This window comes from Mus pahari, chromosome 10, assembly GCF_900095145.1.
Source record: "Mus pahari chromosome 10, PAHARI_EIJ_v1.1, whole genome shotgun sequence".
NCBI classification, from domain to species: Eukaryota; Metazoa; Chordata; class Mammalia; order Rodentia; family Muridae; genus Mus; species Mus pahari.
The window spans coordinates 59,304,280-59,329,372 of NC_034599.1; the positions used below are offsets into that span (position 1 = coordinate 59,304,280).

Here is a 25,093-nt window from a genome sequence, read left to right on the forward strand (position 1 = left end):
CTCTAATTTCAGCAAAACGTGGGGGGGGGGGCTGAGGGGGGAGGTAGGAGGAGCAGGAGTTCAAAGTCATCCTCCACTAAGCTGCAAGTTCAAGGAGAACCTGAGCTATGTGAAAACCTGTCTCAACATCAAGGAAGGGAGGGAGGGTGGAAAGAATACAAGGAAGACAGAAGGAAAAGAAGGAAGGGAGGACGGAAAGACAGGAGAGAGTCAGCAAGATGCTTCTCCTGATACTGGACTGGCTGTGCTTTATTTGACAGTTGCCATGCAAGGTGTTCTTAGGGAACAAAGGAAAAAAGAAGAAAGAAAGAAAAAAAAGAAAGAAAACAAGAAACTGCCTGTGGGAACAGAGCAAGGCTTTGAGGAGTCTGCAGCACATGCTCTGTTTGTTGACACCTTCTGTCTGTCTGTCTGTCTGTCTGCCTCTGACTTGGAGTGGAATCTCAGCAGGAGAGGAGTCTTCCACTCGATGATGGGGCCCATCTACCATGTGTGTTAATTAGGCCCCAAAGAAAAGAATCATAACAGAATTGTTCTCTCTAAATGCTGGTATTTTTCATCTGGATTCTATTTATTGATTATTTTACAGTCGAGAAGGAACAGCAATCCATGTTTATTTCTTTCTTTCTTTCTTTCTTTTTTTTTTTTTTAATAACAAATAAAGCTAGCTGCAGCAATTATGCAGCCACAACATGTCGTTCTGGAGCACGAGGCTGGAATTTATTCAGCCTGAGTCAAACATTTGGGTGAGATCTAATTGAGAAAGACGTTTCCAAGAACAAATATTTAGGAATTCGAACTTGTGCTGATGGCCTTTTGGGGCCAGCATGAGTACCTTGCATGGATCTTGATCCTTGAAGGTGGAGGAAGAGGAGGAAGGCCCAGTGGTCAGTTATGGTAAGACCACTGTCAGAATGTGAGGCAGAAACTTGGGATCAGCCAGGCTCAGAAAAGGGAAAAATGATCCCGTCAGAGATGGTGAGGGAGGGGAGACTCAAGATCAAATATAGATCGAATCTTTATTGAATGCCCAACCTTGGGGTAGGCTCAGTGAGGGTGGAGAGTAGGACTAATATATCTCATTTATCATCCGTAACAGCTCAGGTAGCTACAGAGACAAGAGCCCTTGACTGGAGAGGGTGTCAGAGCAGCAAGCAACAGAAGACCTGAACTCTCCTAGCGGGGGACAATAAGGGACTTGGTATCTCCCATAACAAGGGGTCTAGGCTATTTCCTGCTCCAAGGTTGTTTCTCTCAGTGGCTTGGCTGCATCATAGAAGATTCAGATACTTTTCATCCTTTGTTCTCAAGGTCATGAAATGGCTGCAGTGGTTCCAAGTGTTTCATCCTTAAAATCATGTACAGTGGCAGAAGAGGCACAGAAGGGAGCCTTTCCCCAGGCTCCGATTAAACTTTGCCTCTTGTCTTCTTGGCTGAACTTGTGAGTCCAGTACCATGCCTGACCTAAGCAGAGGCCAGGGGGAGAGATCTTCACACTTGGTCTAGAACAATCTTGATGGGCTATTGAGTCTCAGGACGCAATTGGAAAGGATCAAAAGCATCAAGTCACTGGGAGTTTAAGACCCAGGTTTGAATCCTCTCTACTCTGCTTAAACCTCATGACTCTGGGTAACGTATTTTAACCTTTTGTGCCTCGGTTATTCATCTACATAATGGGATTGATTAGGAAGATAAATCTGAGTTAGCCCAATGACTACATTTGGCCAATACAAGGCAAATAGAGGGTTTGAAGATTTGACTTCTTGAACATCAGGGAGTATATAACCAAATTCAGGAGATGTTTGTGGATTCTACCATAGCCATCATAGATATTCAGGAGGCAGAGGAGGCAAGATGGCCAGAAAAGCAACCATAGCAGAAAACCATGCCCTCAGAGGAGGCACAGCAGTCATGACAGGCTTCCTAGAGGTGGTAGTCATTAGGGCACATTCCAAGACTCTGGCGCTGAAGTCAAGGAAGGTTGAAAGCTCTGTCTGTCTGCTTTCCTCTTTTTCAGCAGCGGCATACAACAAATCAGGCTAAAATAGGATCTTCCTGAGCAACCACAGAAACTGCCTTGAGACAGGGTCTTATACGTCCCAGCTTCCCCGTGTAGCTGAGGATGACCTTGAACTTTGAATCCTCCCACCTCCACCTCCTGAGTGCTGGGATTACAGGCATGTATCATCACATTGGGTTTAAGTGGTTTGGGGGCTCAACCCAGGGCTTCTTTCATGTTGGGCGAGTGCCCTACCCACTGAGCCACAAACCCAGGATAGTGGTTGATGGTGCCTGTGGGGTAGGTGTCTCCACTGTGGGTCAGCGGCCGCTCCTGCTGCTCCCTCACAATGCTGGACTCCTGCTTCAGCGCTAGCTGGTTCTCAGTATTGGCCTCTTAGACCATGTCTCAGCGTTAACTGCATTATATCATCATCGACAACGTCGTCATCGTTGTCGTCATCATCCTAATCTTCACTGGAGGGGTTTGGGGTGTGCATTTTTGACACGGAGCCTCATGTAGCCCAGGCTGGCCTCAAATTCACTGGTGGATGAGGATGACCTTGAACTGTCAATTCTCATGTTACATCCTCCTGAGTGCTGGGATTCCAGGAGTATACAGGACCTGGCTTAGATAATATTAGCAATATTTGATGCCTGGCTACCACCATGAAATTTGATGGCATCCGTTTCTCAGATGTCCCCATATTCTCAGTGCTTGGACCGACTTAGTAGATAGAGCCTTTTGCTAATCCCATGACTCCTATGCTCCCTTCCCAATGTCTAAGCAGAGCCTGCATCTTTACTGTTTTCCTCGGAGATAGCTCCCTGGCCTGAGAAAACTCCTGTGGTATTCTGGGTGATGACACCAGCCTCCTGCTCTGTCATCCCGCTGTGCAGGGACTAGAACAGTCTGAGTGACTTTGTTAAGGAGACAGAGTGGATGCCAGTGCAGAAGTGGCTGTGGGTTCAGAATCCATGCTGTGAGCCCATTGTGCAGCTCTGGGGCCACTGTAGTAGCTGGGGGAGTTTTCTATCTTTTTTTTTTTTTCTTCTTTTGAGATCTTTCCAAAGCAGGCTTACATGGACCTTTCACTCATGGGATGAAACATAAGCTCCCCACGTAGATATTTGGGCATCTCACAGTCTGCCTTCATCTCTTCATCTTACCTTTTCCTCCCCTGCTAAGCCTCTTCTCAACTCACCTGTCCCCCTCTCCTCCCTCCCCTTGCTAGGTCTCTATCCACCTCACCTCTGCGCTTCTCCTCACCTCACCTCTAGGCCTCTTTGGCCTGGCAGTAAGTCCCGCCCTTCTCTGGGTTTTCTGAAGTAGCCCTCCCTTTAAGGCCTGCTTCGAGCTGTATCCTCATTAGAGCCTCCCTAAGTGCTGGTGCCCGCAGTGATCTCCAAGTATTGACCTCCCCTTTCCTGAACTGTAGCAATTACTGCTCACACCACGAATCTCATGTTTAATAGGACACTGCTGATGTCATTAGTCAGCATTATTTCAGGGTGCTCCTTGTCTCTCTCAGTTGGATCCTAAACCCATTGAGATCCACGATGAGACAGGCTGGGCCCTTATTTGTGGCAAACACTGCGGCCACACCGCTGCGGTGGTGGTGGTGGTGGTGGTAGAGGTGGTTGAACCAGGGCCTTGTGCATACAGGACAGTTCAATGGATATTTGTTAATTTCTTGAGACAGGGTCTAACACAGCATAGACTGGCCTTGAACTAGCTGTGTAGCCACAGATGACCTTGAACTCATGATCTTCCTGAGTGCTGGGATTACAGGCATGCATCGCCAGGCCTGGCTCTCAGCGGGTGTTTATTGAATTCATAAACCAGAGAAATAGATTGTTTTCCTAAAAAAAAAAAACTGTTTTTTTTTTCACTCAACCTCAATTGAAGGGACTAATTTTAATGAATGCTTCCCGTATGCGGAACATTACTTTAGGCAGTTGACAGTTACCTTGAAACTGTCTTGTTCAGGGAGCAGAGGTGGCCAGCAGGGGGCGCTGGGGGCAGCCAGCACAGGGCTGGCTTTCATCTATTTATACTTAAGTATCTTGTGGCCATTCTTGCCACTCCTGGTCTGCTGGTTTCTGGTCTCACACTGCTCTGTTGCTTTTGCAAATCCCCAGAACTTTGAACAACTTACTTCAGACTGCCAGCTTTCCGTTGAACACTTTATTTGACACAGAAAAGGGGGTGAGGCCAGTGGACCGGGAGAAGACTGAATAAAGGTTCTCAGAGTCGCTGATGGCATCAAATGACAGTGGGCAGGGTGGGAGCTTCTCTGAGGTACCAGGCATGTAAGGTGTTTATTTAGCACAGGAGGGTGGGCTAGAGCCTCCTTAGGGCACCACAGCTTAGTAAGAACCTGGATTGCATGTAGGCTCTAAACCTGGGCTTCCTCCTTAAACAAGGTTTAACACTCAACACCTAGCCCCCAGGCACCTGCAAACATGAACACACATTTGAATAAAAGAAACAGGCTCTTGGAAAGTTCAAGTGACAGGCCCCAACTGGATGCCTATCTCAAATAGTAACCTTCTAGAGCCTTCTGAGGGAGGGGCTTCATGGGATGACTTCTACAGACTGGTTTGGAGTTGGTTTTGCGGATCCTATCTCTAGGATCTGTTTTCCTGCACCAGCAACCTGCCCTTCCCCGGCCTGACCCGCCTGCTTTATCACCGGAGCTTAAAATAAATACAATAAATATAAACACCCCCAAACTTTTTCTTTCCTGCAGAGGATGAGCAATAATCTACATATGCAAATAAATGGCATGCCAGCCCCATGAATATTAATTTGGAAAGGGAGTCTGAGGCTCTGAACTACACTCAGAGCCAGCGAGCTGGCATTTTGCAGCCCCTCGGGTGCACGCTGATAATCAGGCCTCGTGTTTTAAGACTGCCCCTTCCATCCTGAGCTCTCTTCTCACCTAAAGCAGTTACGAGGCAGATGGAAAGGGTCTTGGGTAGCCGGGCTTGGGGATCGGAGTGGTGGGTGAGCTTCACTCTGGGTCTTTTTCTGAACTTGTCTTGCTCCCTTGACTGAAGTCCAGGCCTCAGCTGCCCTTCCACTCAGGCATGAGCAGTGAGTTACCAGGGACAGGTCACCCTTCCGGGGGACACCATGGGGTGAGCGTCAGGAAGTCGACAAGGTGTGAGAGGGACAAAGCCTTCAGAGCTGGCTTGTGCTGCCTCTCATAGGTAACTAGGGACACAGAGGCCTGGAGGGGTGGCGACTTCTCAGAATGATTCCATGCTTTGTGGCAGGAAGCAAGAAAGCTTATTCATTCTTTTCTCTGAAAAGCACATTTCTTTTTGTGTGTGGCAGAGCGAGTGGGCTGGGTGGCATTTCAAGTTTGTATACTTTTGGGGAAAGAGTCATTCTCTTCTGTGAACAGTCACCCAGGGACAGGTGGCTTCTAAAAACCCTGTCTTGTATCCCATTTGGAAATCATTCCTCTCCTCCCTCAGACTTCCAAATTAGATTAGCCACAGAGCAGAATTAACGAGCACTCTCAGCCGAGACGATGCAGGATGGGGAAAAAGGGCCAAGCGCCTCCAAGGACCAGGAGGGATGGAAGCAAGCTGGCCAGGCTGCCAGGCAAGGGACTGCAAGGTGTCCCCAATCCCTCTAGGACTGGGAAGGTTCCGGGGCAGCTGGACAGAGAGAAATGCTATAGCATGTAGCATCATTGAAAATGGGGGTAAGGGTGGGGGCTTGAGCTGAGGCTACATATGGAACAGTAGGAAAGTGCTGGCCTAGCATGCATGGAGCTCTAGATTCAATCTCTAGACCTGCATAATACAAGGGGTTGTGGGCACACCTGTAATCTCAGCACATGGGAAGTAGAAGAAGAAGGATTGGGACTTTAAGATTATCCGAGCTTACAAGTGAGTTGGAAGTTAGCCTGAGCTACATGGGACCCTGTCTCAAAACAACAACAATAACAACAACAACAACAACAACAACAACAACAATAACAACCAAGCAACCCCCCCCCCAAACTACTGTATCTTAGGTTGGACATACTGATAGCCCTCTGTTAGCACCCAGAAGGCTGAGCCAGGAGGATCTCAAGTTTGAGGTCAGCCTTGGGAAATCTTTATCTCTCAAAAAAGAAATCTATCTTGGGGGTTGTGATGAGCTCCAGCGTGGAGGGCACATGCCAAGCCTGGGCTCTCCATCACTGCAGAAATAGTTAACCGTTTCTCTTGCTCTTTGCTTTTGGGTTATCAGGTCTTCATCTTTGCTTTTATTTATTTTTTTATTTTTTTATTTTTTTGAGACAGGGTTCTATGGAGCTCAGAGTGGCTTTAGACTCCTGTGGAGACTGGCCTTGATGGCCCTGCCTTCCCACACGCACCTCCCAAGTATCAGGTTTATAGGCATACAGCATCATGCCTGGCCCCGCTCACCTTTGAAGGCTCCTCGTTTTCCTTGTCCATGAATATTAAATAGTCAGTCCTATTTCTTATGGCTCCTTTTCAGGTTCAAGTTCCCACGCCATATTGGTCAAGCAGTTATTTTAGTCATTTGGATCTTTCTTTCCAGACAGACCTGCGGACTGCCCCGTGTCTGTATTTGTGGTTCTTTGTGGGTGCTGATGTTTCTTGGTGTGTTGTGTTTCCGAGCAGTGTCATGAAAAGGGGGTGTGTCTTCGTGGTATGACTGTGCGTTTTTTTGTCTGCAAGTGGCTGTGTCTCTGAGTGTCTGCATACATCTCTGCACACACTGAAGGCCCAGCATGGACAGATCTTACCAGGGTTGGGTAGCCTCGTGCACAGAGCACCCTGGGGCCTGCAACTTCTCTAAGGTCTTCAGGATGTCCCCTGCTCCCTCAGGATGTCCCTTGCTCCTTCAGGACGTCCCCTGCTCTTCCTCCCATCTCTAGATAAGCCTCTCAGAGTCCCCAGGACACTTGCTAATTGCCCTCTGTCTCTTCTCTCTGCCTCCCTCTAGAGGTGTCTTGGGCTTGGGAGAGCTGCTACTGTGGCAGCTAGGATAGCCCTAAGCCATTTGCATTTGTGTTTGCATCTCATTTGCACGGTCCATACAGACTCACTTTCAGTTCTGCAGTTCTCAAGGTAAAATGTAGTTGCTTTTCCTGAAGGTCATTATAATAAGCCTTTTTAGCCCTTTTTTTTCCCCCTTTTTTTTCTGGTTCAGACTTTCTTCACAGAATTCAGGGAAAGAAGGCAGCAGAAAGACCCTCAGAAACCATTGCTTTACTCCCAGCTCTCCAGGGTCAGGTAAAGTCCCTGGGTCTGTGGCGGAGGTCCTGGGCTTTGGGAGAATAGTCTCTTAGGGCAGGTCTGGGCAGGGGCCATTTGCTCCTCTAGTTCCTGGGCCTAGATCTGCAGAAGGGAACAGCAGGGGATCCCCCCCCCCATGGGCCTGAGCTAGCCTTGGAAAACAGAGAGGATGAAGTTTGTCTTTCACTTCCCTTTAAAACCCCTAACACATAATTGGCCATCTTATGTCACAAATGGCATCCCAAAGGCTTCCTCAGGAAGGCTGCACCTGACCAGCATATTCTCCACAGCCCAGTGCCAGGTGCTATGTTCCCCTGTGAATGTGGATTGCAGTCCTGGCTCTGCCTCTCATTAACTCTGTGTGTGTTCATGTATGTTTGTGAGAGCATGTGTGTGTGTGTGTGTGTGTGTGTGCGCGTGCGTGCGCGCGCACGCACGGGGATGCTTGAGTACTGCTCTTAATTGCTCTTATACCCTGTCTGTCTGTCTGTCTATCTATCTATCTATCTATCTATCTATCTATCTATCTATCTATCTATCTTTGAGACAGGGTCTCTCACTGATCCCGGAGCTCACAGTGAGCCCTGGGGATCTACCTGTCCTTGCCTCCAAGTACTGGAGTTACAAGGGTGCGCTGCTCTGCCTGGCTTTCTGTGTGGATTCTGGAGAATCTCAACTCATATTCTTCATGCTTGTGTAGGAAGAGACTGAACTGGGTCTCAGTGAGGGACTCTGTCTCAAGAACAAGCTAGACAGGGGTTGAGGATGATACCTGAGGTTAACCTCTGTCCTACATACTCACACGTAGACACATGAACATAGGTGTGCGCGCACACACCACACACACACACACACACACACACACACACACACACACACACATACACACACGGTGCTTTACTGGGGGACAGGGCTGCTATCTCAGAGCAAAGAGAGAGAGAGGAAAAGGGATTCAGGATAAGATGCAAACCATCAGGATAGGATGCAAACCAGCAAAGGCTGCCAGGCCCATCTCAGGAGGACCAAGGGATGCCCTAATGTGCAAGTGGCACTTCATGATTCCATAGCTGTGTGTGGGAGAAGGGGAGGGACTCATCGACTGTCCCTTTGGCTCATATACCATGATGGAACCTTGGCTAATATTGCCAGGACCACTGAGGCTCTGTCTCCTTCCCCTGGTGTGTGCTGCCTCTGGGTGCAAAGGGCATTTGACAAGCCATGGGTCCAGAGAAGAAACCTGTTCAGGGGCATTGTTGTTCTTGAGTTTGACAGAGGCTGTACCAAAGCTGGCTTATCAGGGAATGCTGGGATAGGGGCAGTGTTATCTGAGACTGTGGCCTTCATGCAGATAGTGGCTGATGACCCGAGAGGCAGGCGGAACTCAGCAAATCCAGGCATACAACTCCAGGGTCTCATTTGCACCCCACCAGTCAATGGATGCACTCGTTCTTGGGGACAGGTGCTGGAACTGGGCTCTGCTTGTAGGTGGGGCCACCAGCATGTCTTGATCAGGTGTGGTATCTGGAAAGCACTCATTCTCTGGTCTGCATGATTTAGTTTGCAAAGAGTCAGATGGGAGCCATTTCTACCAGTTCTGGCTTTATTCCTAGCTCAGCTGGGGGATGGGGGACTAGAAAGTCTCCGGGCTTGCTGTTGCCAGGGGAGCCTCAGTCACCGCAGAGTGAGCCGGCACCCCACGGCATTCACATTTCAGTCAGAGGGAAGGCTGTCTTCCCTGGTGAGCTTGTCATGCAGGCTACTGAGTCAGAGACCAGGGTGTCTAGATTTGAATCCAGCCCTGCATGCAAAAGCTGGGTCACCTTGGATGAGTGATTCAACAGAATCCCGTCCACGGAGTCATTTCTGAGTGCCTGCTGGGGGCTGTTGGTGGTGAAGCAGTATGACAACACACAGGGCACAGACACCGCCCTGGTCCCTGTGGGTGTGTTAGAGTATAAATAAGTTAGCAGATGACAAGGTGGCAAGTGAGACCGGGGACAGAGAGAGAGCGAGAAGGAGTGGTGGGCTGGAGAGGGACTGCAGTTATAAATGAGAAGGTCAGGGAAGGTTTTCACAGAACCTTCCGAACGCTGATGTCTTGGGAATGTTGCTCCATGCCTCAGTCTCCCCATTTGTATATGGGTTTGTTTGCTTATTTCTTTGTGTGTGTACGTGTGCATGTTGTGCATATGCACGAGAAGGTAAGACATGGGCGCTGAGGGTCTTCCTCAATTACTCCCTACCTTATCTTTTGAGGCAGGATCTTTTTTTTTTTTTTTTTTTAATATTTATTTATTTATTTTAAGTGTGTACACTGTAGCTGTCTTCAGACACTCCAGGAGAGGGCATCGGATTTTTGTTACAGATGGTTGTGAGCCACCATGTGGTTGCTGGGATTTGAACTCAGGACCTTTGGAAGAGCAGTCGGTGCTCTTAACCGCTGAGCCATCTCACCAGCCCCGAGGCAGGATCTTTCAATGAACTGAAACTCACCAGTTGGCTAGATGGACTGTCCAGCAGGCCCTGGGGAGCCCTCTGGTCTCCACCTCTCCAATGCTGGCATTGCAGATGCACTTCCCCACTTGGTTTTTGTTTGTTTGTTTGTTTGTTTGTTTGTTTTGTTAACCTGGCTGCTGAGATCTGACCAGGTCCTCATGCTTACACAGTCATCCTTTTACCCACCAAGCCTTCTTCCCTGCCCTCGCCTGGGGTTTATGGTATCACTCGGCACACAGGGTTGCTGGAGGGTAAAGCCAGTTAATCGATATATTGGGTGCGGATCTGGCCCGGCACAGGGCAAATACTATCATTATTGTCAGAGCCTCTTCAGGTGGAAGCCTATCTCTCCTGCCTCTGGGAGGTACCAGCATGGGCTCCAGACTGCAGGATTTTGGCAGTCTTCATCTCCCCGGGAGTGGGAGCGGCTCTGCTCCAGGCTTCCCCAGCTTCTCATTAAAGGGGGACATACAGCTTTCAGTTAAAGAAGCAACATTCACATCTTCTTTTCACTCAAGTCTCTGACTCCCGGAGGGAATCGTGACTGAGCTGTTGGCAGAATCCAGGCTCAGGAAGTGGCTCCTGCTTTGTCTGTGGAGCTCCTGCAGATGCAGAGGGCTCAGGCCTGGGCTGGGGGCTGCCCACCCAGGAAACCAGGTTCCCAGCAGCGGGCATGAGGCCAGGTGACTACTGTCTCTCATTCGCAGGCACTGAGAATCCCTTCAGCGATTCAGATGCCATAATTTACCACGGGTGAGATTTTTGTAGCTGTAATTTACTGCGTCTGCAAAGCTAGGGGACCCAAATCCTGGTAGCCCACAGTATAGATATTGCATCTAATCAATCCTCTATTACCATGCAAACACATCCTAGAGGCTACGGAGGTCTTTCCCTTTCAAACACTTAATGTATAATTAATGACACTTTGAATGCCAAAGAAGACACCAGTCTCAAAGCTCCCACTATGATTTACACCCACCCAGACAGGAGAGTGGCTTATCTGTCCCCTCATCGTTCCGCAGTGGGTCCCCTCCCACCTTCACAGTGGGTGAAGCCATGGAGGAGAAAGAGAGGGCAGGCACCCTGCCCCCCAGAAAGCACAGTGCCCAAGCGAGTGGTGGTCATCTGAAACATTTTTTTTTTTTTTAAGTATTTTAGGGTGGGGTCTGATGTAGCCCAGGCTGGACTTGAATTCACCATGTAGCCGGGGATATCCTTGTATTCCTGATTTTCCTACCTCTACCTCCTGAGTACTGGGATTACAGGTGTGCACCACCAGACCTGGCTTATTAGGTACAGGGTATTAAGCCCAAGGCATTGAACATGCTAGGCTACTCTACCAACTGAGCTACACCCCCAGCCCTTTGTGGTTAGCTTCTTGATGGCTCTCCCCATCCAACCCTCTCGCACTGCCCGAGAGCTACTCTTCTTAGCTACTTGCCGGTGCTGCTGAAGACACAGGCTTTCCCAAGTCCCCGGTCCTCCCTGCAGGCAGGTGGCCCTGGACAGGGTGCCTGGTGTTTCCCACCCCTTGGGATTGCAGCGTAGACACTGCTCTGAAGAACCGCCTGAGAATTCAAAATCACGCGCAGGTTAGGTCCCGAGAGACCATGCCTTCTTCTTTGGCAGTGAATGGGGAGCGAGCAGTGGCTCAGCTGGTAGAGGGAGGGCTGCTGGCCCAGCAGGCACACAGCCATAGGTTCCACCCCAGCACTGAATAAATGTCATGGTGACCCAAGCCCAAGCACTGGGGAGGTAGAGGCAGGATGAATAGAAGTTCAAGGCCACCCTCAGTTATTTATGGAGGTAGACATTAGCTTGGGCCACGCCGAGGCTGTGTCTCGAGAGAAAGGGGAAGAGAAAGGAAGACAGGGGAACCAAGGAGATTCCCTTCGAGAAAGTGATTTGGAAGGAGACAAGGAATTGGATGCCATGTGTCTGGGGACTGGCCCGCACTGGAAAGAGTGGGTTCCATGAGAAGTCCAACCCCTAGGTCCATCTTGGGTTTCTCTGTAGCTTCCGTGTCAAGAATAGAGGCAACAGGCCCATCCTAGAGGGGCTGTGTCTGTGGGAATGAATCCACAATGTCTAGTGTGACAGCCCAGGAGGGCAGTATACAGCGCTCTGGAGAAGGGGATCGGTCACGCGAGGCATGAGGGGGCACCCGAGAATGGGTGACAAAGACAGTCATTGTGGCAGGTGTGCACACGCTCACAGCGAGCTTTCTTGAGTTAGAGGATTTGGGGTCCAGTCACCTCTCTTCTGTATAGCCTGCCTAACTCATCCAAGATCTGCTCTGTCTTGTTATTCAGGCCTCCACTGAGGCCTTGGTGGGCCACAGGCAGCCTTGCTCCTGGCCCAGGAACTTTCACAGGGCGCACACCCCTCCCCCAGACCATTTCAATTCATACTCTCTGAGGCAGGACGAAGGATCTTTTTGAGTGCAAAGTGGACCGGGCTTCTGCACTGTCGGAAACCCTTTAATGCTTCCCCATTGCCCTCAGGATAAAGTCAAAACTCATTAGCGTGGCAGTGAAGGCCCAGTTAGCTGCCTCTCTCCATAATCCTCCTCTTCACCCAGTTCATGGTCCTCAGGTTTCTGAGTGCTGCCAGCATCACTGGCCCACCTCTCTGCCGGTTCCTTTGTCTGGTTGACCCTTTCTTCTTTTCCACAGGTTAGACCAGGCACTGCTTCCTCCAGAAAGTCTTTCCTCTGCCAGGGGATTGGGTTTTCTGTTCCCCTGCAGCCTTGCAATACCTCAGAGAGCCCCCATGTCAGGAATCTAATCAAGCCCAGTCGCCAGTGGCTTCCCTGAAGATCTGCTGTCACACTGAACTGGGGCAGCCTGGCCTTTGATACTGGGGCTCTCTCTGACCCGTGGGAAGAGATGGGGCTGAGAAGCCAACCTCTTGGGTGCAGTGTGAGCCATCGGAGCTTGGAGCCTCGAGACTCCCGAGAGATGTTACTAGAACCATCCAGCATCTGCTAGACTTTAAGAAGCATTTGGATACTGAGTAGCTAGAAGGGTTTAGAGTACTGGGGTGGGGTTTTGCTCCCAGCCTGAGAAATGAGGGTGGTCTTGCACACCTGAGCCCAGTGATAGAAAATCATTTTTGAAAAAAAGCTTTCTTCTGTTTCTTCTCTGGTCCTGTCTCTGAATTTCATATATGGTTTTGCTTCTTCTTTTTGTCCAAAGAATGGGTTAAGGTGACGCCTTATTTATCCCAGGCAGACCTCAAACTTGCTATGTAGCTGAGGATGACTTTGAACTTTGCTTCTGCCTCCAGAGTGCTGGGCTCACAGGCGTGCACCACCATGCCTGCCCAATGCAGACCTTGGGATGGAACCCAGGATCTTGTATCCGCTAGGCAAGCCCTCTACCAACTAAACTACATCACCAGCCCCCATATTTTGACATTTGAACGGCTTAAAATTTTGGCCCCAACTTGAGTTTTCCACCCCTGTGTGACAAAAGGGACTTAAGAAGAGATCTTCAAAGGTTTGGGGGGGAAACCCATCTGCGTGGTGCCTCCTGTTCTGCTGTGCGGAACCAAGTCTAGCTGCCAGTGCAGGTGGGGAGCAAGATTGCTTCAAAGGGGAGGGATGGAGACAGGGAGATGACATCACTGGTTCCTGAGCTTCGAAGGTAGGAAGGGCAGAGAGGACCTGGGTTTAGGCCAGGAGCTGCTAGGGGCTCCCCACTGGAGGCTCGTGTCCTTCTGGGTAATTTCCATCTTTAATTTCTCGGTGTTTTATGAACAGGGAGTAAATCAGGATCCCACACCGACTGCTTCATGTAAAGGATTAATAAACTGGAGATTTATGGGGCAGTGGCAGAGGAAGGCAATGGAAATGAGAGGATGCGGCTTACCAGGGGGCACAGCAAGGCTCAGGATCTTCTCTCTGGGGTAGGGCGTCTAGAGGGAGCAGTCTGCTGGGATCAGTGTCTTTTGGGGCTTGAAGTCAGGACTGGGTGGTTGGGTTGGGTCAGGTGCCTGACCTGTGTTTCCTGTCAGCACAAGTCAAGGGGGTTAGCTCATACCTGAGTAGGTCTAGGTAGAGCAGCATAGAGTAGCAAGCTCAGGGCTTCGAGACAAATGAAGTGATTCTGAGTGTAGGGCAGGACACAGTGACCTTTGCTTCCTTTGTAGCTGTATTAGTTATATTTCAGGTAGTGGAAAACCTTGGACTCAGCAGCTTGTGCAGTAAGAACCCAGGTCCTTGCCGCTCCTCGGAATGTTCTCTGCAGTGTATTGGCACAGGCTCATGAGAGTGCTTCATGGTGGTAGGATGGATGCTGCAGTCACCTTCAACATATTCAGGCAGGAAGAGTAGCCAGTGGAAGGACATGCCTGTCTCCCATTGGACATCTTTATAAGAGCAGCGACAGTCTTCCCAGAGGTCATTCAATGGTTTTTAAATTTTTAAAATTTATTCTTTAACCATCTTCCCAGCCAGAACTAACTCCTGCTTCTTCATAGACCAAACTGAGTTCAAGGCTAGCCGAAGCCATGTGAGACCCTGTGTCCTAGTTTCTTTTCCTATTGTGGTGACAAAATACCCTGATAAGAACAACTTAAGTGAGAAAGGTTCATTCTGGCTCCCAGTGCAAGCCCAGCATTGTGGGGAAACCAGGACAGCAGGAGTTTGAAGCAGGTATTCACATGACACCCACACTCAGGAACAGAAAGTAGACCACATGCAGCTCAGCTTCATTTCCATGTACACAGTCCGTGTTCCCAGCCAGAAAATGGTGCCACTCACAGTGTGGGGGTCTTCCCACCTCAGTCTGCTCAATCTAGATAACCTACTTTCACCTCTAATCCCAGCACCCAGCAGGCAGAGGCAGGCAGATCTCTGTGAGTTCAAGATCAGCCTGGTCTACAAAGTGAGTTCTAGGACAGCCAGAACTATGTAGTGAGGCCCTGTCTAAAAAAAAAAAAAAAAAAAAAATTGATGAAAAGACAATTCTCTACTTATATGTCCAGAGGCTTATCTCCCAGGTGATTCTAGATTTTTTTCAAGTTGATAACCATTGCATCTTATCTCAAAATACATGAACTAATAATACACGTGTGCACGCGCGCGTGCGCGCACACACACACACAATGCATGATAATAATGCTTCTTTCTTCACTTGCATTCTTGAGTGTTCTTTAAAAGAACTCTTTATGATGATGATTCTCCACCAGACTCCAAGCAGGGAGTGCAGCACTGTGCCCCTGTCTGTAGCTCTGCCTCTGAAGTTGTCAGCGTTTTGCTTACTTGGTTTCATCTTCCTTCTCCCTTTCCTAGGAAGGGTTTTTAAGATGAGGTGAAATGAAGTCTGCCAAGATGTCCGGTTGATTCTAAAGCGTAGAACCAATGTGAAACATTCCTCATTATGCAGATGACATGTTATTACTATCCCTGGCTATGTCACCAAGGATGCTCAGTGTCTTATTTGTTTCCAGTAGCAGTCACAAAATACTCTGAAAAAAGCAACAGAGAATCAAAAAGTTTCTTTTAACTCACAGTTTGAAGTTAAAGTTGTCATGGTGGGACATCAGGGCACCAGAAACTTGAAGCAACTGGTTACATTATATCCACAGGCTGAAGAAGAGGGCAAGGAATATGCCTTTTTCTAGGTTAAAATGCTAGAGCTTAGCTCACCTTCTCCACTCTAAAACAGAAGGGTGGGTGGGGAGAGAGCACACCTTTAATCCCAGAACTCAGGAGACAGAGGCAGGCAGATTTCTGAGTTTAAGGCCAGCCTAGCCTACAGAATGAGTTCCAGGACAGCCAGGGCTACACAGAGAAACCCTGTCTTAACTGCTTCCCCTTCAACTAAACAAAATAAAACCTCCCAAAAACCCAAACCCAAAACTAACCAACCAACCAACCAACCAACCAACCAACCAACCAACCAACCAACCAAAACAGTATAGGACCTTCTGCCTAGGGAATGGAGCCACCCACAGTGGTAGAATAATTCGACTAAAATAATTTGCCACAGATAAGACCAGAAGCCCATTTTCCAGGTAATAGATTCTGTCTAGTTGATGACAGTAACCTACACATTTTTGATTAGTCACAATATTTACATATATTCAGGCCTCCACTTGTAGAAGATTGGCTGAGGCCTGGGGTGTATAACATTTGTAACCAAGCCCTGCTGCTTGCTAATGGAAATAAGACAGAAGGTCTAAGAACAGCCTGCCTATTCTCAAAGGTACAAGGCAATGTCTATCAGGAACCTTCTCAACTGGAGAGGCCCTGGGCTCTCTTCTTTAGTCACCTTTCCTGAGCACTTTTCTGAAAATGGTCCTGCTGTGCTTGGATTCTTGAAGTTTCCTTACCCCAGGTTAACTTCCCATTTGGCTGCCCTGGATATCAGCATTCCTTTTTCTTCCACCACAGAGTATGTCCCTGCTCTAAGGTCCTTACAAACCTTCCTCTTGCCAGAGAGTGCACTGAGACCAGAGATAAGAAGTTAGTGGCCCAAGGTCATATGGTGACCTGGTATAGCTTCTGGCCCTACCCCAATTAGACAAGAATGCTGGGATTTCAGCAGTGAGTGGTTGGGCCTGAGGTACAATAAAAGACATAATTAGAGATGTATAGGGTAGGGTTGGCCTATCCCTAGGGTCTTTATACAGGAAGTGGCTTGCAGGGTAAGTACTTTACAGATGGAGCCATTTCCCCAGATCACTGCTATGTGTGTGTGTGTGGTATGTTTGTGTGTGTGTGTGTATGTATGGGATGTGTATGTATGTGTGTGGTGTATGTATAGGGTGTGTGTGAGTATGTGTGTGTATGTGTGGCATGTGTGTGTTGTCTGTGTGGGGATTGTGTGAGTATATGTATAAGTGTGTGTGTGGTATGTTTGTGTGGTGTATGTTTGAGGTGTGTATATGTATGTATGTATGTGGCATGTGTGTATGTATGTATTATATTTGTGTGGTATATGTGGTGTCTGTATATTCTGCTGGAGAGTGAATATAGAGCCATTTGAGGTAGGCAAGTGCTCTACCTCAGCTACGTCCTTAGTTTCTTACACCTTTATAGTGACATAGTCTTGCTAAATTACCAAGGCTTTGATTCTTCTGCCTTGGCCTCTGGAGGAGTTGGGATTGCAGATTTGTGCTACCATGGAGCCTGGCCATGCACCATGTTTTCTGTTGACTAATAAAAGTTATCCCCACCGCTAAAAACATGACTCCCCTGCCCTCCACAGGCCCTGAGCCTCCTGGGAGACCGCCAGAGCAGGAGACATCAGCAGTCTGCACTCATGGGAAGCCTGCCCAATATGGCATGTCCTTTTAGAGGGAAAGAGGCTGAGGGCTGGGCAAGCTATGAACCTGTTCACTTACTTGCCAGCTGTCCACATTTGTGGGCCTCTGCTTGTGTGACCCTATGTCGGTGTGTGCTCATGACTGTATGTCTGCATGTAAGTGTGTATGTGAGTGTGCATGGGAATGTGTGTGTGTGTGTGTGTGACAGTTGTCTGTGCATGTGACCTGTGTGTCTGAAAACATATGTATGGATGTGTCTGCCAGACCAGATGAGACAAGCCTGCTGGGTCCCTGCATCCTCAGGGTGTCATCAGGAAGCATTTGAGGGACTCTGACCTTATCAAGGAGCCTAATGAGTACAGAGTGACCTCACTCATTGCAGCTCATAAAAGCCAGGAGCTCCTTGGCCATCAGCACCCTGGGGAGAGCTTGCTTTCACATCAGCAGGAGTGGATGGGGCAATCCAGTCAAGAAGCCTCTCTCTCTGGCAGAGTGGACTGTTCTTCCAGCGGGTGGAAACAGGCTCCTACCCTTGGCTTTGGTGCAACCGCTCAGGAAGCTCTTGGAAGGCACCAGCTCTGCCCATGTGTGATGTGGATTAGGGCAACTCACCTTGGCTTGCGGAGCAGATGGCAGGGCTGAGCCCTTCTGGTTGGTGGCTGTTTGCAGCCTAAGCCCTTGGCCCCCTTGTCTCAGGGTCCTCAGGTTGGCCGGGCCACACTGCCCCACTTCTTCCTGCACATGTGCTCGCTGGCACTGGAAACACAGGTTCTCATGCTTGTGCCACAAGCGTGTCTCACAGAGACTTGTCACAGCCCTGCTTGCACCCAGTCACAGCTGGCTAGCAGCAGGAGGGCTGGTTTCTCCACATCCTTCTCAGCACAGTCTGACTTCAGTTGGAGCTGTCCTGGTGTGGTGGAAGCAACCTCTCAGAGTTGGTTTATGTTTCCTTTGTGACTAGTTGAGCATCTTCTCATGAGCCTATTGGTTATTTGTGCATCCTCTTGGGGATGTGTCTATTTGGATCTTTCCTCCACCTTCCCCCATCTCTGTCCTTCCCGCTCCCCTTCCTTTCATTCCTCTTCTATTTCTTCCTCTCATCATTTTTAGGGTGGCAGCAGGGAGACAATATTGAAGATTGAACCTGGGACCCTAATATTATTCAAGTGCTCTATCACTGATCCATGACCCTCTCTTCAGATCTTTTGCCTATTTTTCGAAATTAGGTCCCAGCAAGTTTGTTGAATGAATGTGTGAGTGACTGAATGAGTGAGCCAGTCTATTCTATGCCACATATTGGAGCTGCCACACTGAGTGAGACTCAGTTCCTATCCTCAGGGAGCTCACAGTTCAGCGCAGGTGACAGGCGCCATCCTGAGAGCTGACAGCTGTGGTGGAGGACTTGGACAGCATATGTGAAAGAAGCTATGTCAGGTGTTTTGTTGCCTGACAAGATCTAAGAAAAGTGATCTAAGAGGGCTTCCTGGAGAAGGAGGCATTTGAGTTGGCCTTCAAGGGGAATGAGGAGAGGAGAGGCGGTTGGATGCAATAGGCTCTGGAAAGAGGAGGCACAGGTCTCATTGGGGAGCAGCCTGGAACTAGCAAGTGGGGAAGGAGAGAGGGAAGTGGGCAGGGCCAGCCACAGACTCAGGGCTGACTTGCTGGCTTTCAGGAGAAAGAACCAAGGGAGATGCTCGGGGCAAGGGACTGAAACAGGAAGCTCGAGGTGGCTTTAAATTTTCCGTCAAAATTTGCTTGTCCTGGAGGGCTCCTAACAGAGTTGCTGAGGCTGCGTGGGGTTCCAGGAGGATCCTTTTATGTTTTAGTAATTATCCTGTCACCCAGCAAAAAAATAATTTTATCCTGGGAAGAAGGAAGGTTTGGCGTGTTGCAAACTGCTGTGGCGGAAGTGCGGGCGGCCTAATTGGGATCCATAAATCTGCTTTTTAACAAGCACAATTAGGAATACTTATTGCAGGCCAGCTTGAGGCACTCAGGCGAGGGCCGTTAGCAGGCAGCCCGTGTGGCTTTATTTAATGGGTCTGAAGCCTTGATCTGATGCTGGCATCTCTATTAGCCACGAGGGGAGTAGGACTCCACCTGAAAGTGGAGTCAGACCCTAAAGCCTCATTTGGAGGAGGAGGAGGACGTTAGGCAGGTGTGTCGATGACTAGGTTGTTCCCTGAGGCGATGCAGAGGAGAGACTGGCCCACTGTGGGGAAGACAGGTCTGCAGTTATCCCAGCTTCCAGGTACCCAGATCTTGGAGAGGTGGGGAAGGAGTGACGGGCTAGGAAGATAAGGCTGAGGTTGGGTTCCTGTGGGTTGTCACCTGAGATCCTTGAGGGACCAGTGGCTTCGAGGGTCAGAGTGGCTGTCTATGGAAGGAAAGAGCCTGGTGGGCCAGAATAAATTTGAAAGCTTTCAGAAGTTGAGTGGATGCGTGCTGGGCTAGAAGGGTGGGCAGAATTAGGAGCGTGGAGGGCACTGCTTGCCCTTGACTCAGGCAGCACACATCCAGGGAGAATTGCCAGGAGAAGGCCCATTAGGAGTGCTGTGTATGTGGAGCCTAGGCCGAGGGTTGGATGCTGGGGGGTGACCTGGGCTTGGTTCTGGTTCAATCCCCTGAAGAGGCAGGCTGGGCCTTGCCCCTCCCCCTCCCCGTCTTGGTGTCTTCTTGTGCATCCAGCCGTGATATCATGGGGGTGTGGACAGGAGTCTAGTTCCTTACATAGGGAGCTGGAGGGGACTTGAAGGCTGGGGAGCCACAGTGGCCCTGTGCCTCCCGTTGGCTCCAGGAAATCACAACAGTCATGGAGCAGGGAAGGGTGGACCCTTTGGGGACGGAGGAGAAGAGTGAATCTGCAGCACCCGCATAGGTCGGACCTGAGCCCTCTCAGGCTACCAAGCACCACTACGAGGGTAGCTTCAAATCACACAGACTAATATCATCACAAGTCTGGGGGGGCCAACGTGTCAGTAGGCCTGGCTGGGCTCCCCAAGCTGGTCCCTAGAAAGGATCCTTCCTCGGCTCTCCCTACCTTCTGGCTCTCCCAACAACTCTTCCTGGTATGACCTTAGCACATCTGTAAAGACCCTAAGAAGAACACACCCTGCGGCTTCATAAATTGAATTTGGGGGTGACCCAGCAGACACAGTGTAGTTACTCCGCCGTGTATCCCAGCCTCCCATGGAAGGAAGTCAGTTATGGTTCTGAGCTTTCGCTATGATGAAGAAGGATGCTGTAATCATTCTTTCAGAGGTTGCACTGGACAAAAGTTATCTTTAGGATAAATGCCCCAGAGTGTAATTCCTGAGTCATAGCTCAAGTGTGTTTAGGTTTTAAAGAAACCGCTGAGCTGTTCTCACAGTGGCTCAATGATTTTAAATACACATCAGCAGCGTATGAGGCTTCCAGCTTCTCCACACCCTTGCCAGCACTTGGTGATGTCGCTGTCCTTATTTTGTCCATCTGGCCTGAGAGTCTGTGCATGTCCTTAGGTTCCAGGGCTGCCATGTTCCCTGGGCTGGTGACGTTGAATGTTTTTACACAGGCTATGCTCCATCCACAGGTTCTCTGTCAAAGTCACTTTAAGGGTTTTCTCCCCTTAAAAATTTGAAATCACGGAGACTCGTGGAGTCAGGGACGCCGCAGGTTGCCTGAGTCGCGCGACCAGAACGCAGTAATGAAGCCAGGTTTCAGCCCCCGTTGGGGCGGCTTTGGTGGCAGCAGCGGCTTCGGTAACAGAGGTGGTAGAGGAGGTGGACGAGGAGGACGAGGAGGCTTTGGCGGTGGATGAGGAGGCTTTGGTGGTGGAGGTCGAGGTCGAGGTGGAGGCGGTGGTGGCTTCAGGGGACGAGGAGGTGGCGGTGGGCGAGGTGGGGGCTTCCAGTCTGGGGGCAACCGAGGTCGAGGTGGTGGCCGGGGAGGCAAGAGAGGAAACCAGTCAGGGAAGAATGTGATGGTGGAGCTGCATCGGCATGAAGGTGTCTTTATCTGTCGCGGAAAGGAGGATGCCCTTGTCACAAAGACTCTGGTCCCTGGAGAGTCTGTGTATGGAGAGAAGAGAGTCTCTATTTCAGAAGGAGATGACAAAATTGAGTACAGAGCCTGGAACCCCTTCCGCTCCAAGCTGGCAGCAGCGATCCTGGGCGGCATAGACCAGATCCACATCAAGCCGGGGGCCAAGGTGCTCTACCTGGGGCAGCCTCAGGCACCACTGTCTCCCACGTCTCTGATATCGATGGTCTGGTCTATGCAGTTGAGTTCTCCCACTGCTCTGGCCGTGACCTCATCAACTTGGCCAAGAAGAGGACCAACATTATTCCTGTGATTGAAGATGCCCGACACCCACACAAATACCGCAGGCTTATCGCAATGGTGGATGTCATCTTTGCCGTTGTGGCCCAGCCAGACCAAACCCGGATTGTGGCCCTGAATGCCCACACCTTCCTGCGGAATGGAGGACACTTTGTGATTTCCATTAAGGCCAACTGCATTGACTCCACAGCGTCAGCAGAGGCTGTGTTTGCATCTGAAGTGAAGAAGATGCAGCAGGAGAACATGAAGCCACAGGAGCAGCTGACGCTAGAGCCGTATGAACGCGACCAAGCTGTGGTTGTGGGTGTGTACAGGCCACCTCCTAAGGAGAAGACCTGAAACTCAGAGCTGTCTGGACTGAAGAAATGTGTGTTGCTACTGTTGCACGTGTGGCTTTTGATTTTGGGGGGCGGGGGAGTTTTTGTTTTTCTATTAAAAGACTCATCTGTCAAAAAAATTGAAATAACACTTATTGAATCATAATTATTAATACTAATGCTACTACTATTCTTCTTCTCTCTCTCTGTCTCTCTCACTCTGTCTCTCTCTCTGTCTCTCTGTCTCTCTCTCTGTCTCTCTCTCTCTGTCTCTCTCTCTGTCTCTCTCTCTCTGTCTCTCTCTCTGTCTGTCTCTCTGTCTCTCTGTCTCTCTCTGTCTCTCTCTCTGTCTCTCTCTCTCTCTGTGTGTGAGTCATCAGAGGACAGCATGTGATAATCTGTTCTCTTCTGCTTGTGGGCCTTGGGGATCGAACTTGGATCGTCAGGCTTGGTGGTAAGGGAGAGCAGTGCAGGTTGGGCCGTCTTGCTGGCCCCTTTCTCTGCTTTTAATTTTAATCTTTTTGTTTGTTTCATTTTGTTTGTATGTTTGTTTTGAGACAGGGTCTCACTATGCAGCCATAGCTGGCCTGGGGATCTTGCCTCTGCCTGAGATCTGGGGGTAAAGGTGGGCGCCACTATGACTCCTTCCTTCCTTCCTTCCTTCCTTCCTTCCTTCCTTCCTTCCTTCCTTCCTTCCTTCCTTCCTCTGTGTAGCCCTGGCTGTCCTGGAACTCACTTTGTAGAAATCACTTTGTAGACAAACCTAGTCTCGAACTCATAGAAATCCCCCCTGCTTCTTCCTCCCAAGTGCTGGGATTAAAAGTGTGCGCCACCACCACTGGGCTGCCTTCTCTGCTTCTCAATGGCTGGTTTCTTACCACTGAATTCAGGAGCGCCTTACACAGAGCTCCTAATTAGACATGTGATTTGCAAACATCTCCCACCTGTGTCACGTCTTTTCACTCTCTGAGTAGTGTCTCCCACAGAGGCAGCACTTACTTCCCATGAAGTCTGACTTACTGACTCTCTCCTTAAAGCTTGGGCTTTTAGCATCAAGTCTCTCTTTAGGTTTTCCCCGGCTAGTTAGCTGAGTTGTGCCCCCTTTGTCTCTTTTCCCTCACACAGTCCTTTCCATACCGTCATATGTATTTCCACACCAGTGCAGACTGGTTTTCCTACTAAGGAAGCTGCCCCCGGGGAAGCAGAGGAATGGGCTTGAAGTCACACTGCAGGTTATTTGCTGAGTGGGACTAACATCTGGGTGCTTGTAGTCTGAGAACATCCCACATTAAGGATGAGGACATTGAGGCCAATTTAAAGAGGCCAAAGGGTCATGCTTTCCCCACCCAGGGCCCCATTTTATGAAGCAGGCAGACGATGAGTAACAGCAAGTTGCTCATTTGGGTGTTAGAACCCCTGACCATCTGGCAGGGGAGGAAAGGCTGTCAAATCAGGGTGTAAGGTATCTCCCTCGGTGGGGAAACAGGGCTCAGAGTAGGGCCTGGGTGGGCAGGCACCGCTTTCTTTGATGTTCAGAGTCTAATGACCCACTGTGTCTATGCTGTGATGGCCAAGGCTGTGGCTGTCACCACGGTGGAGCTCAGCAGGCTTCTAGCTCAACTGAATGAAGCATCCGGGCATGGGGCTAGGTCAGCTTTCTCTCCTTTCTGGTGAAGGATTTTTTCTTTAGGGATTAATCACATCACTGTAAACACTGGCTAATCCCTTCCTGTTAATTTTTTTAAACATTTATTTGCTTATTTGTTTGCTTGCTTGCTTATTTATTTGTATATGTGTGTTTATGTGGGCATGTCTATGTGTGTATACACATATCTGTGTGTGTTTGTGTCTGTGGTATGTGAGTGTGTGTATGTATGTGTGGTATGTGAGTGTGTGTATATGTGTGTGTATGTGTGTGTATGTGTGTGGTGAGTGTGTGTATGTGTGTGTGTGGTATATGAATATGTGTCTTTGTGTGTGTGTGTGTGTGTGTGTGTGTGTGTGGTATGTGAATGTGTGTGTGTGCAGGTGCCACGGACAGGTATAGAGGTCAGAGAACACCTTATAGGAGTCAGTTTTCTTTTCTACCTTGAAGATCCTAGGGATGGAACTCAGGTCATCAGGCTTGGTGGCAAGTCCCTTCACCCAGTCAACCCTCTGGCTGGCTCCCCCTATTCCATTTTTAGAGTCTGGAGACGTGTAGCTGCACACTGGGCCTAGCTGAGAAATCACAAAGGCATTTCTTGCTATCCTTCCCTGAGAGAGACCCCAATAGTCTGTCTAGATTCTGGTGCTCACCATTGAGAAAGATGTTGGTGCCACACGCTGAGAGCTCCTGGGAGGTCACTGACAGGTGGCTTCAGCAGGAAGACACAGAACTCCCCACAAAGCAAAACTGGAAGCTGGGTGTGAGGACAGCTGGGTGCGACCTTCTCAGCAGTGCGTCTGGGGCTCATGACCTGAGGAAGTTTCTGGAAGGATCTTTGGGGGAAAGTGTGGTGTAGAAGACCTGAAGCTTTGGAGTGTGAGGCAAGCTGCTTCCCCTGTCCCAGACCCCCTGAGTCTGACACAAAGGGCTGTCCTTGGCCCCACTGAACTCTGACATCTGTCAGAATAAGTCTAGTCCCTCTTGTGATATGCTCGCTCCCTCTACCAGGAAACTCCTAGGTTTGGAGTGGAGCATATAGGCCATTGGCCCTTGGCCTCAGCTACATGGTGGGCCCTGTGAAACAGGTGATGCCAGTCCCTCCATAGGCTCGGAGATGGCTCAGTGAGGAAAGTGCTGGTTGCTTAAGCTGAGGACCTTAGTGTCTTAAGCACCCCATAAAAAGAAAGCGTGGTAAAGCAGTGTGTATCCATGATCCCAGTGCTGGGGACATGGAGATGGGGGGATCCTACCCTCAAGGGTAAAGACCGACAGAGGAAGACACCCAACAGGCACTCACACTCATGAAAAATCCCAGGGGCGCCGTCTCTCTCCTGCTCAGTCTACTCTGAGAGGGAAATGGAGGGAGGTATCTCTATGTATCTATACACAGGCTGTGCTCTTGTGGACCAAATCATCCCCCTCTCGGGCGCCCAGTCTCCAGTCAGAGAGTGCCTCAGAGCGTCTGTCTGCTTCCCCCACATACTCCATGACTTAGCTGAGGGTTCCTGAGAGGGGACTGAGCAGGAAACCCCATTGGGGAAACTTCTGGAGGAATGTGAGTCACAGGATATAGTGAGACACCTGCAGGAGGTGGAGGTGTGTGTGTGGGGTGCTGGGGGGGGTGGAGAATTGAGACATAGCCAGAACCCCAGCTAGCAGAACTCATAGGTGCTCTGCAGCACAGGCACAGGAGAAGGGGTTCTGAACAATCTTTTTTCCCAGATCTGAGGACCAAACTCAGGGCCTTACACTCTTTATTTTTTTTTTTTTT

At 49.6% G+C, this 25,093-nt stretch overlaps 1 protein-coding gene and 1 pseudogene across 1 annotated transcript in view; both read left to right on the forward strand.

Annotated features, from left to right (window-relative positions):
- Megf11 (multiple EGF like domains 11) overlaps positions 1-25,093 on the forward strand; it is a 320,501-nt gene that overhangs the window by 4,506 nt on the left and 290,902 nt on the right. The window lies entirely within an intron of this gene.
- On the forward strand, positions 20,723-21,758 carry LOC110328365 (annotated as a pseudogene).